We start from the raw sequence: 14,557 nt of genomic DNA, 5'->3' as shown, positions 1-14,557 counted from the left end.
TGTGTAACCACTAGTTCAAAGCTAGGATTCTCTGCTACATAATGAGTTCCTGGAAAGCATACCTTACATAGTCAAAATCTGCCTTTCTTTAGTGGAATCTTTTCTCCAGGTTAAAATTCATTCTAAAAGTTGTCAAAATATCATTTTATTGATTATGTGGGAAATTCATATACTGTACATTACACCCCTGTTCCGTGGCTCCCAGGTTCAAATTCCAACCTATGTGTCAGAATAAAATTTTTGTCTTTAAAATACATCAGTTGAAGTATGTGTTATTCATATACTCATTGAAACATGAGCAGAGTCTCAACGCCAAGTATTTAAAGAAAACTGAGTTCATCTTTCCTGCATGCTGGTTCCACCCCCAAGAAAAAAACATCTAAAACAGCTCTATAGTTCATCACCTTGATCACAGTTTTCTTATATAATTATTTATTACATATTTTTCAATCTGTATCCCCTCTGCTGCCCCCTCCCCTTCTTCTTTCAGTCCCACCAACCCTCCTTCTTCTACCTCAATGACCTTTCTCTAGTTCCCTCATTAGGTAAGTCCTCCTCCTCCTCCTTTCTGAACCAAGCTTATCATGTCTCATCAAGGCTGGCTGAATCATTTTCATCTCCAATCTGATTCTTAGGGTATTATTCTCATTGTGTCCTCAATTTTCTTTAGTTATGACACTCTTCCTGCCTTCTCTCCTGCAAGCTTAGCAGAGAATTACTGGAATGTAGAATTTCATAGGGAAATTCCATTCAGTGCTGGGTGTTTTAATGTCTCTCTCTGTATAATATCGGACTGTGGGTCTTTGTATGCAATCTGATTTGATACAGAAGGAAGCATTTCTGTGGATCCAAGAACATGGCAATGATCAATTAGTTGAGGACAGATAGCACCATATTTTAATAACAACAGCCTGGGTTCCTTGAAAATTTCTGTAGGATGCCCTGGCCCAAGAGCTTAATTTACTGCCACCCAATCCCACTTGTAGAAGACTGGTTTTGTTACAATTAGTTGGCCCATTATATTTTTATCCCGTCTTATTAGGAAACCACCTAATAAATGAATACATACCATATTTGTCTTTCTGCATTTTAGTTGCTTTACCCAGAATGATTTTTCCTGGTTCCATCTATTTGCCTAAAAAATCATGATGTCATTTTCTTAGCTGAATAATACTGCTGAATAATACTGCTTGATGGAAATATATTCTACATTTTCCCCAAAGGAGATTGTCCATGCTGCTGTTTGGAACTTAGAAGCTGCTGGGACTGTAATTGTTGCGGTGAATGACAAACTATCAGGATAACTGTATTCTTTTAGCCTAGTAGTAGCTCCATCTTCTTCCACATCCTGGTGATTTGAATTACAATGTCTCCTTAAAGCTCATCTATTTATATGTTGAGTCCCCAGTCAGGAAATGTCTGGGTTAGGAGGTATGGCCTTATTAGATAATATAATTCCTATTGGAGTTATATTTTAGGAGAATGTGTTTTGAGGTTGCTATGCCAATTAAAGTGTCCAGATAGAATGGACACTTTTGATTTAGGTCAATTTTTATCTTTGTTTCTGTAGGTCTTCATCACTCTATGAATCTGTCCCTCTAGCTCTTTCTCTTTCTATCTCTCAGTCTCCCTCTCTGTGCCTGCTTATTGTGATTCAGTATGAAAAGCTCTCAGTTCTGCTGATGTGACATCATGGAATGTCTCTGTAAAAATATATGCAAAGTCCCAATTAAATGCTTTTAGTTCAAAAAGTTGCCTTGGTCAGGGAGCATTTTCCCAGTAAATTACTGACTGAGGACATATCTGTGTACTTAATAAATAACATTGGAATCTGTGATAATACAAAGTTACATGTCAAGGACATGGGACTTTATTAATGACAACTTGAAAGAAATATGTGGTACCTTTCCTGAACTAAGAGTCTTAGACACAGGAACTGTCATCTTTGAATTGTATGCTTTAAGCTGCCCAGATTGATGCATGTAGGGCAACCTTTCTCTCAAGCAGGCTGTCTACTTGGCCCTTTTAATAACTGGCTCTAGAAACTCTTACTGGCTTTCACCTATTTCATGACTTCATTCTCCCTCTCAGCCAATCAGCAACAAACCATCTTGATATTATAATTGTATTGGGATGTCATGATGAATTTTGATGTCATGATGCCATTGTGATGTCATATTAGCATTGTGATGTCCTCAGAACATTGGATTTCCTAATATCATTGTGAGGTCTTACTGTTATGAAGTCATAATACCTTTTTGATTTTAAAATTCCATTGTGATGTCATAACACATCCATCTCAAAATATCATGAAGTGTTAACGGCATTGTGATGTCAAAATAACATTGTGAAATCTTAGTACCATTAGGATGTCATGATATTTTAATGTCATAATAGCATTGTGATTTCAAAATACCTTTGTGATGTCATAATATCATTGTGATTTCCTATCATTGAGATATCCTAACAGTATTGAGACATTATAATAGCATTGCGATGTCATAAGAGCATTGTAATGTCATAATAACTTGATATGACTTAATATCATTGTAAAGTCATACTGTTGTGAAGTCATAATAGGATTGTCATCATTCTATTTTGTTTTCATAACACAATCATGTTGTAAGACTATTGTGATGTGATCAAGCAATCTGATGTGATAACAAAATTATGAAATCTTAATACCATTGCAATGTCATAACATTGTGATGTCATAATAGTATTATAATGTCGTAATACCTTTGTGATATTGTAATAACATTGTCGTTTCATATCATTGTAATGTCTTAATAACATTGAGATATCATAATAGCATTATGAAGGGTGTTTTAATTCCTTTTGGCTTCATTTTATCTGCCATATTCATGGATCAGGTTGGAATATGTTCAATGGTGTTGGTCCTTCTCCATTCCTTCTCCAAGAAGGTTCAAGGAGATAATGGGAAAAAGCCAAGCATTGGGATCCTGAGTTACAGATAAGAAAAAGGGCATTCTTCCTAAAAATTAGATTAATATCGACTAAAATTCAAAACTTTCTGGCTGCAAGATACTTGTCAATTCTTTCAGTAAAGGCCAATTTACTGAAACATCAACTAATTTCCAAAAAATAACTGACTGAGCATTGGTTGTTACAGGTTAAATTGGCACAGCTGACCCCAGACTTAAAATGTTCTTGTCTCTTTATCTGAACAAGTTGGTGAAGGCACATGCCTTTCTTCCCAACACAAAATAAAAAGCAGAGCTCTGAGATCTGGATCAAGCTTATATACATAATAAAAGCCAGGATGGCAACTCCTACTGTTTAGACACTTGCAGAGATAGTCTAAGATTCTAAATGACAAAATTTTCCTTAATGTTCCCATATAAATTCTTTTTTCTAATAATAGATATTATGTCCTTACTGTTCTAAAGGTTGGATTCACATATATTTTAGGTTTACGTAAAGAGAGATAATGTCACACTTCTCTGAAAACTGCCTTATCCTTTTAAACATAAGACATTTTCACAGGGGAAAAATTTTGGTCATGCCTAGATAAAAGTCTTAAAGATGGCAAAGTACATGCCAACTTAGTTTAGTCCTAAAAATTCAAAAATTATGTTCATATATTTAAAAAACAAAACTGTTTTTCCCATATCAAAAAGGGAGTAAGCCAAAGAATAGCCAAAGCCAATGTAAAAATCCAGGTGCAAGATGCCTAGGATGTACTTAATTGCTAAGTGTGAAATAATTTATATTCTAATGCTAAGAGAGTTTATATAAAATTTGGCTATAAATGCATAAATGCCCATCCTATATGAAAAAAAAATGGCAAGCCAAAAAATAGCCACTATCAAATAAAGCCCAGGTACAAGATGGCTAGGGTATGCTTAAATGCTAAAGGAAGAAGGAGTTTATATAAAGAAGTTTGGCTATGAAGACATAACTACTCATTCTTTCTCTCCATATATAGACAGACAGACAGACAGACAGACAGATAGATACAAAGATACATAGATACATAGATAGATACCTATAGTCTGCTTACATTCTAAATTAAAAAGGAGTTTATATAAAGTTTACTTAAAACATGCATTTTCTATTCCTCAACTCAACCATCTTGTCTCTCTAATGGGAAGTTTCTCTAGGGAAATAGGTAGCAACTTAGCCTAATACCACAGGCATGCAAGAGTACAAAAATATATTTTAATCTATGCAGTCTTGTTTTGAAGATAATGATTGTATGTTCAATAACAATGGTAACTTATATTGCTAATCCCTTTACATGGGAACAACTCTAAAACTGACTGAGACATAAAAATGTGTCTCCAGCCAAAACTTCAACAACACTTGGCCAATAAATTCTTGCCTATAATATCCTCAAAATGTATTATGCTAACATTTAATTGATATAGATTAAATTGGCTTACATTTTATTTTCATCCTGCACATCTCTTACATTTATAATTTTAGAACTGTATATATTCACTAACTGACATAAGATGTAAGATAAACTTACTAAAATCTGTACACCTAATGAAACTTATCAAGAGGGAGGACTCTGGCTAAAATGCTCAATCCACATCACAAAAGGCAAAGAAGATGGATACCAGAAGATGGAGAAAACAGGGAACAAGTTAGGAGCCTGCCCAAAGGCCCTCTAAAAGGCCTACAGACTGTCAAAGCAGATGCTTAGACTTATGGCCAAATATTGGGCAGAGTACATGCAATCTAATGAAAGATGTGGGAAATAGTAAGATCTGGAGAGGACAAGAGCTCCACAAAAAGAACAACAGAACTGAAAAATCTGAGCACAGGGTTTTTTCCTGAGATTCATACTCTAACTCTAACCAAGTACCATGCATGGAGATAGCACCCCATGCACAGATGTAGATCAAGGCAGTTCAGTGTCCATGTGTATTCCAAAGTAATGAGAACAGGGACTACCTCTGACATGAACTGATTGGCCTGCTCTTTGAAAACCACACAGTGATGGGGGAGCAGCCTTAGCAGGTTACAGAGGAAGACAATGCAGCCACTTCTAATGAGATCTGATAAATTAGGATGAGAAGGAAAGAGAAGTCCTTCTCTATTAGTGGACTTGGGGAGGGGCAAGGGTGGCATTGGGAAGGGAGAGGGACAATGGGGGTATACAACGTGAATAAAGCATAATTGATAAAAATTAAAATGAAAATATTAAAAAATGTAATTCCTTTGGTGTTATATTATTGAAGGGCATACTTTGAGGTTGATATGCCAATGAAAGTGACCAAAGAGATAGAGTCTCTTTTTCTTGGACTCTGTTACTTTGTATTTTGTTTTTGTCTGTTTTGGTATCTCTAGTGCTAGTGAGAAAGACTGAGAAATAGAGAGAACAAGACCTACAGAAACAAAGTTATAAAGTGACAGAGACTGAGAAACAGAGACTCCATTGTGTCTGGTCACCCTCATTGGCATATTAACCTCCAAACACACCTTTCTATATTATCACTCCTAAAGGAATTATATTATCTAACAAGGCCATACCTCCTAAACTTTCGCAGACATTTCTTCACTGGGGACTAAACATGTAAATAGATGGGGACATTGCAATCCAAATCACCAGGAAGTAAAAGAAAATAGAGGGAATGTTAGGCTAAAATAACATAGTTATCCTGATAATTTGTCATTCAATACAATGTTGAAAGACCCAATTACTTCAAAGTTCCAAAGGACAGGCCTGACAACCTCCTTTGGGGAAAATGTGGTATATTTCTATTACAAACTATTATTCAGCTAAGAATATGACATCATGGTATTTTCCAGGCAAATGTATAGAATCAAAAAAAATCTTTCTGGGTGAAGGAAATAAAATGTAGAAAGAAATATGGTATGCATTCACTTATTAGGAGGTCTCCTAATAGTAGTCAAATAGAAGGTGGGGGATAACTGCACTTAAAAGGGAAGTAGAGAGAGGGCATAGGGATAGAAGAAGGCTGGGTGGGACTGGCAAGAGAAGAGGGAGGGAGCAACAGAGGGGATACAAATTAAACAAATCATAATAAATAAATACATAAGGAAAACTGTGATCAAGGCAATGAAGTATAAAGTTCTTCAGGACAGGTAGCTTCTTCTTAGGGGTGCTGTCAGGGTGCAGCAAGGATGAACTCAGTTTTCTTTAAGGGACTTAGCACTGTGATTCTGATCATGTTCCAATGAGTATATGAACAACTCATACTAGAAGTGATATATTCAAAAGAATAAAGACTTTGGTGTGACACATGGGTAGGAATTTGAACCTGGTAGCAATGGGAAAAAAATGTAAAGTATATTACTATGTAATCCACTTGTACTCTGAACTGCCATGGGCTACCTCTGTGAAGTGGCTCTAGGTTATCTCCATGTATGATATTCGGTTGGAGTAAGAGTCTCTGGAAAGACACCTGTATTCAAAATTTATGGTTCTGTTGCTCTCCTTGTGGACTTCCTATTCTCTCCAGATCTTTTTATTTCCCACTATTTCATAAGATTCCGAGCCCTCTGCCCAACAGTTGGCCATAAATCTCAGCATCTGCTTTGATAGTCAGCAGGGCAGAGCCTTTCAGAGGCCCTCTGTGGCAAGTTCCTAACCTGTTCCCTGTTTTCTTCTTCTCCTGATGTCCATCCTCTTTACCTTTCAAGAAGGGGATTGAGCATTTTAGTCAGGATCCTCTCTCTTAATTAGTTTCTTTAGATGTACAGATTTTAGTAAGTTTATCCTGTATTATATGTCTATATGAGTGTTTATGTACCATATGTGTCTTTCTGCTACTGGGGGAGCTCAGAGGATGATTCTTTGCAGTTCCCACCATTTACCTTCAAATTTCATGATTTGCTTGTTTTTCATTGCTGAGTAAGAGTCCATTATGTAGCTGTTCCACAATTTCTGCATTCATTCTTCAGTTGAGGGGCATCTGAGCTGTTTCCAGCTTCTGGCTATTACAAATAAGGCTGCCACAAGCCTGGTTAAGGAAAGGTTCTTATTATGTACTTGAGCCTCCTTTGGATATGTGCCTAGGAGTGGTATGACTGGATCTTGAGGAAGCATCATTCCTAGTTGTCCAAGAAAGCACCAGATTGATTTCAAGTGTGGTTATACACCTTTACATTCCCACCAGGAGTGGAGGAGGGTTCCCATTTCTCCACAATCTCTCCAGTATGTGTTGTCACTTGAGTTTTTGATGTTGGCCATTCTAATGGGTGTAAGGTGAACTCTCAGGGTCATTTTGATTTGCATTTCCCTAATGGTTAATAATGTTGAGCATTTCTTTAAGTGTTGCTTTGTCATTCAATATTCCTCTCTCGAGAATTCTCTGTTTAGCTCTGTTTTCCCATTTGTAATTGGATTAGTTGTTATGTTGCAATTCAGCTTTAGTTCTTTATATATACTGGATATTAGCCCTCTGTCAGATAAGAGTGCTGAAGAGTGTTTCCCAATCTGTAGGCATTCATTTTGTTTTGATGACAGTGTCCTTTACTTTACAGAAGATTTTCAGTTTCATGAGGTCCCATTTATTGATATTTGCTCTTAGAGCCTATGCTGTTGGTGTTCTTTTCAGGAAGTCGTCTCCTGTACCAATGAGTTCTAGGGTATTCACCACTTTTTCTTCTACCGGATTTATTGTGTCTGGTTTTACCTTAAGGTCTTTGATCCATTTGTACTTTAATTTTGTGCAGGATGATAAGTATGGATTTATTTGCATTTTTATACATGTCAATATCCAGTTAGACCAGCACCATGTGTTGAAGATGCTATCTTTTTTCCATTGTATGGTTTCAGCATCTTCGTCAAAGATCAGGTGTCCATAAGTGTGTGGGTTTATTTCTGGGTTTTCTATTCAGGTCCAGTGATCCTCCATTCTGTTTCTATGCCAGTACCATGCAGTTTTTATTACTGTGGCTCTATTATACAGCTTAAGATCAGAGATGGGGATTCCTTCAGAACATCTTTTATTGTAGAAGATTGTTTTAGCAATAGTAGGTTTCTTGTTATTCCATAGGAAGTTGAGAATTTTTCTTTGCAGGTCTGTAAAGAATTATGTTGGTAATTAGATGGGAATTGCAATGAATCTGTAGATTGCTTTTGGTAAAATGTCTATTTTTACTATATTAATCCTGCTGAACCATGAACATGGGAGATCTTTCCAACTTCTGATATCTTCTTCTAACTCTTTCTTGAGAGATGTGAAAAGTCAAATACAAGTTTTTGACTTGCTTGGTTAGGGTTACACCAAAGAACTTTATGTCTTTTGTGGCTATTTTCTTTCTTGGCCCATTTGTCTTTTGTACACTGGAGGGCTACTGAATTTTTTAGTTAAATTTGTATCCAGCTACTTTGCTGAAGGTGTTTATCAGCTGTAGGAGTCACTGGTAGAATTTTTGGGGTCACTCAGGCATACTATTTTATCATCTGAAAATAGTGATTATTTGACTTCTTCCTTTCCAATATGCATCCCCTTGACCTCCTTCAACTGTCTTATTGCTCTAGCAAGGACTTCCAGAACTGTGTTGAAAAGATTTGGAGAGTTTAGGCAGCCTTGACTTGGCCCTGATTTCAGTGGGATTTCTTTAAGTTACTCCCCGTTTATTTTGATGTTGGCCATAGGCTTGCTGTATATTGTCTTTACTGTTTAGATATGTGCCTTGTATTCCTAATCTCTCCAAGACTTCAAACCTGAATGGTTGTTGGATTTTGTCAAATGCTTTTCAGCATCGAAGAAGATTATCATGTGTTTTTTTTTCTTTCAATTTGTTAATATGGTGGAGCACGTTGATGGATTTTTGTATATTGAACCACCCCTGCATACCTGGGATAAAGCCTGCTTGGTCATAGTGGATGATATCTTTGATGAGTTCTTGTATTCAGCTTGCAAGTATTTTGATGAGTATTTTGCATCAATGTTTATAAGGAGGTTGGCCTGAAATTCTCTTTCTTTGTAAGGTCTTTGTGAGGTTTAGGTACCAAGGTGACTGTGGCTTCTTAGAATGATTTTGGTAATACTCCTTCTGTTTCTATTTTGTGAAATAGTTTGAAGAGTATTGGTGTTAGCTCTTCTTTGAAGGTCTGGTAAAATTCTGCCCTGAAACCATGAGGTCCTGGGCTTCAGTGACTTTTAATAGGAAAAAAATTGTCCACTAAAGGAGGGAAGACTTTAACTTTGTAATGCATGCTTTTCAGGAGTTCATTATGTAGTGGAGAATCCTTGCCATGTAAAAGTATTTACCCAGCTGTGTCCGACTCCAGGAGCTCAGGTGGCACCTCTGAACAAGCAGCCCTGGTGCTAACAGTACATTTATGGGTTTTGTCTGGAGGAATACAGCACTTAACACAGCTACTTTTATATCCTCGGTCTATAACACTGACTGATTTATCTGTACTGATGTCCCAGTTTTAACTGTAAACACCAGGACCAGGAAACATGTTCACTGATCACTGAACAGGATAGAGCTGGCAATCCAGCCAAATCAGCCAAATCAACCCTGCTCATAGAGGGTTGTGGAATTGCACCAGCTGTCATATATAATCTGCCCTTCAGTTCTCCTTTTATAGACACTGATCTTGCTTTGTTTAAGCCAAACCAGTCCCAGGAATTAATTGGTTTCCTTCTCTTTTCCCTGCTCTTTTAGAATCTATACCACAGGAAACCCCAGACCCTGCCAGTCTAGTCTATCAATAAGATTGTGACAGTCCATTTAGTGATTACAACAGCAAATGCTCAGTTCAAAGTCACAACCTAGGAAATTTCAGATCCAAGGCAACAGTAGAAGACCACCTTGTCATTGAGTATATTCCCCTTAATCCCAATATCACTTTGAAGCTTCCCTACTTAGGAATCTGTATAATTAAATGAAGTAAAATTAAATTTTCATTTTCTACCTGACATTGTCACAGAGGTAAACAGAGTAAAGGTGTGGGATCTGGATAAAGGATTGAGATAATGGCTTGTTGGGTTTCACAAGAAAAAGTCACATGTGCATAGGATCAGACATATTGGACACTGAGGAAAGTTTGTTTACTCATCTCTATGGGAACCTCAAAATTCTCTCAGGTGCTGATTAGCTGAGAGATGTCATACAATAGGTGAAAGGAAGTAGGAGTTTCAGGAGCCAGTTATTAAAAGGGCCAAGTGGACAGCCTGCTTGAGAGAAAAGCATCCCTACATACCTCAATATTGGCAGCTGAAAGCATACCACCCAGATATGACAGTTCCTGTGAAAAAGGCTCTTATTTTAGGAAAAGCGTCACATATTTTTTTCAAGTGGTCATTAATAAAGTTATAATTACTTGACATGTGATGTTATGCAGAGAGAGTCCTTAAAACACCAAGTTCTAAATGAGATTTCCCTATGAAATTCTCGCTCTCTTGAGATCTCCAGGGAGCCTGCAGTAGAGAAGGCAGGAAGAGTGTCATAAGTACAGGGAATTGAGGACAGAAGGGGAACAATAACCTGAGATCAGACTTCAGAGGAAGATGATGCAGCTAGCCTTGATGACACCTGATAAGTTAGGGTTAGATAGAAAGGGGAGGAAGACCTACCCTATCAGGTAACTAGAGAAAGGGCCCAAGTGTAGGAGAAGGTCAGTGGGTGGGACTGGGAGTTGAAGAGGGAGGGTGCAGCAGAGGGGAAACAAATTGTAATAAATTAATATATACAAAATTTGTGATCAAGGTGCTGAATTACAGAACTCTTCAGGACTGATGACTTCTTCTTAGGGGTGGTGCCAGGGTGCAGCAGGATGAACTCAGGTTTCTTTAAGGGATTTGGCATTGAGACTATGATCATATTCCAATATGCATATATACAACAAATATTTAATTGATGTCTTTAATTAGAAAAAAAAATATAGTGTGTAAAACGGGTAAGTATTTGAACCTGGGAACAATGGAAAAGAAATACAATACATATTATATGAAATTCCCACATAAACAATAAAAATATGTTGACAACTTTTTTTTAATTCTGTATTTACTACACTTTTTTTTCACTTTGTATTCCCTCTGTGGTTTCCTCCTTCCTTTAATCCCAAAACCTTTCTCTGTGGCAAGCTCTGAACCTGTTCCGTTTTCTCCTTCTTCCTATATCCATCATCTTTCTCTTTGGGGATGCAGATTAAGAATTTTAGCAGTCCTGTTAGGCCAGAGAGGAGGGCTTCACAGCCAGTCCTGAAGATAGCTGATTGCCACACCCATTCCAGTGTTGCCATAGTAGCATAAGCTACAGGGCAGGGGATATGATTTCCCCGGAAATACGCCCCCTGGAAGGTCCCTGGCAAACTCATCCCACTTGGAAAAGAGACGTGTTCTGAGATTTCCATGCTTCTTCAGTTGTGGCTCTGGGGCTGGAATAATGAATTCTTTGATCTTTCTCTGTGACACCTGAAACAGAACAACTAACTTTATAAAGAAATTTATTATTAGTTAAAGGTTTTAATAAAAATAAGTTTAAGGAAAGTAATGAATTTGATTTAGTATTAATAGGCATTAAGAATAGTAAAATAATAATAGGCTCCTTCTTAAGAAATAATAGCATGAGAGGTGCAGCTGGCGGGAGTTTCCCCCTCCCTTCAGTCCCTTGTTCCTAAGGAAGATCATAAATCTTGGGCAGGACATATGCGAGGAGGGTTAACAAAGGTGTAGTTAGATTTTGATATAGAGAGGGACTTTGGCAGGCATCTGACTTAGCTCCTGACTTTCCTCTTCATTGGTTAGCAATAATGAAACTATATTTGAGGTTTCTTTTCCTTTGTTTGCTCTGATCAAAAAGTTTTTAGGCCAAGATTATTCGTGGGTACTGCTTTATGTTTGACTGCATTTTAAGTTAAAATGTAAACTGTATTCTTGGTAAAAGTCTGAATGTTCTGGGAAGTATGCCAATTTTAAGGTGCCTTTTGTGAAATCATTATAAAAATACTAGCTTGATTTCAGTAAAGTTGCAGCAGAGTCAAAACCATCAAGGTGTCTCTGTCAATTCTTCACCGAAACCGTGTCTTCCTGTCTAAAGCCTTGTTCTCCTGCGGACAACGGAGCCTGACTGGGCCGGTCCGTGGCACCTGATAAAACAGGTTCGGATGAATGGGGAGGAAGTCCCCCCCATCAGTGGACTTGGAAAGAGGCACGGTGGAGATGAAGGAGGGTGGGATTGGGAGAGAATGAGGGAGCGGGACATGGCTGGGATACAGAGTTAATAAAATGTAACTGATAAGAAAATAAAATAAAATAATAAAAAGAGTATGAAGATATAGAGAAAAAAAGAAGAATTTTAGCAGAGTACTCCCTCTTGATTAGTTTCTGTAGGTCCACAGATTTCAGAAGGTTTATACTATATTATATGTCTATATGAGTGAGTATATACCATATGTATCTTTCTGCTTCTGGGATAGCTCACTCAGGATGATCTTTTCCAGTTCCCACGATTGACCTAATATTCCATAGTGTATATGTACTACAATTTCTGTATCCTTTCTTCAGTTGAGGGGCATGTGGGTTGTTTCCAGATTCTGGCTATTACAAATAAAGGTGCTACAAACATGGCTGAGCAAATGTCCTTATTGTGTACTTGAGTCTATTTTGGATATATGCTTAGGAGTAGTATAGCTTGTTCATGAGGAAGTGGTATTCCTAGTTGTCTGAGAAAGCACCAGATTGCTTTCCATAGTGGTTGCACTAGTTTATACACCCACCAGCAGTGGAGGATGGTTCCCTTAGAAAGGGGAACCTCTCCAGAATGTGTTGCCACTTTAGTGTTTGATCTTAGCCATTCTGATTGGTGTAAGGTGAAATCTTAGGGTCGTTTTGATTTGCATTTCCCTATGACTAAGAACAATGAACATTTCTTTAAGTGTTTCTCTGCCATTTGAAATTCCTCTAGTAAGAATTCTCTGTTTAGCTCTGTACTCCATTTTTTTTAAATTCTTAATTAATTACACTTTATTCACTTTGTATCCCCCCCCGTGGTTCCCTCCCTTCTCTCATCGCAATCCCCCTCTCCCCCCTTCCCTGCATGCATGTCCCACCCCAAGATCACTGATAGGCGAGGTCTTCTTTTCCTTTCTTCTGATCCTAGTCAGTTATGTCTCATCATGAGTGCATGCATTGTTGTCTTCTGTGCCCTGTTTAGGATGCTCACCCCTCAGGGGGAGGTGATTAAATAGCAGGCTACTCAGTTCATGTCAGAGACAGTCCCTGTTCCTATTACTATGAAACCCACTTGGACACTGAACTGCCATGGGCTACATCTGTGCAAGGTTCCTAGGTTATCTCCAAGCATGGTCCTTGGTTGGAGTATCAGTCTCAGGAAAGACCGATTTGCTCAGATTTTTTGGTTCTTTTGCTCTTTTGTGGAGTTCCTGTCCTTTCCAAATCTTACTGTTTCCCACTTCATTCATTAGATTCTAAGACTCTGCCCAACAGTCTCTCAAAAAAAAGTGTTAGCATCTGCTTTGAGAGTCTGGATGGCAGAATCTTTCAGAGGTCCTCTGTGTCAGGCTACTGCCCTGATCCCTGTTTTCTCCTTCTTTCTGGTGTCCATCCTCTTTACCTTTCATGATGAGGATTTAGCCAGTCCTCCCTCTTGATTAGTTTCTTTAGTAGTACAGATTTTTAGTATGTTTATCCTGTATCACATGTCCATATGATAGAGTATATACCATGTTGTATTTCTGCTTCTGGGATAGCTCATTCAGGATGATATTTTCCAGTTCCCACCATTTTACTGCAAAAATCATGATTTCCTTGGTTTTTATTGCTGAGTAATTTTCCATTGTGTACCACAATTTCTGTATCCATTTCTCTGTTGTGGGAAATCTAGGTTGTTTCCTTGTTCTGGCTTTTACAAATAAAGCTGCTACAAACATTGTTACACCAATGTCCTTATTGTGTACTTGAGTCTATTTTGGATATATGCCTAGGGAGTAGGATAGCTTGTTCATGAGGAAGTGGTATTCCTGGTTGTCTGAGGAAGTGCCAGATTGATTTCCATGTGGTTATACAAGTTTACATTCCCACCAGCAGTGGAGGAGGGTACCCATTTCTCCACAACCTCTCCAGCATGTGTTCTTGCTTGAGTATTTTATCTTGGCCATTTTGATTGGTATAAGGTGAACTCTCAGAGTCGTTTTGATTTGCAATTCCCTGATGATGAAGGCTGTTGAACATTTCATTAAATGTTCCATATTTCTCTATTGACAATTCTCTGTTTAGCTGTGTTCCTCATTTTTAATTGGATTATTTGATTTGTTGCTGTTTACTTCTTGAGTTATTTATATATACTTGATATTAGTCCTCTGTCAGATATAGGTTTTGTGAAGATACTTTCCCAATTTGTAGGCATTGGTTTTGTTCTGACGAAAGTGTCCTTTGCTTTACAGAAGCTTTTCCGCTTCATGTGGTCCCATTTATTGATTGTTGCTCTTAGAGTCTGTGCTGTTTGGTGTTCTTTTCAAGAAATTGTCTTCTGTGCCAATGAGTTCCAGACTCTTTACCCATTTTTTTTCTACTAAATGGTTTAGTGTGTCTGGTTTTATATAGGTCTTTGATCCACTTAGACTTTAGTTTTGTACAGG

The sequence above is a fragment of the Meriones unguiculatus genome, assembly GCF_030254825.1.
Source record: "Meriones unguiculatus strain TT.TT164.6M chromosome Y unlocalized genomic scaffold, Bangor_MerUng_6.1 ChrY_unordered_Scaffold_25, whole genome shotgun sequence".
Taxonomy (NCBI): domain Eukaryota; kingdom Metazoa; phylum Chordata; class Mammalia; order Rodentia; family Muridae; genus Meriones; species Meriones unguiculatus.
This window is presented reverse-complemented; position numbering follows the sequence as displayed.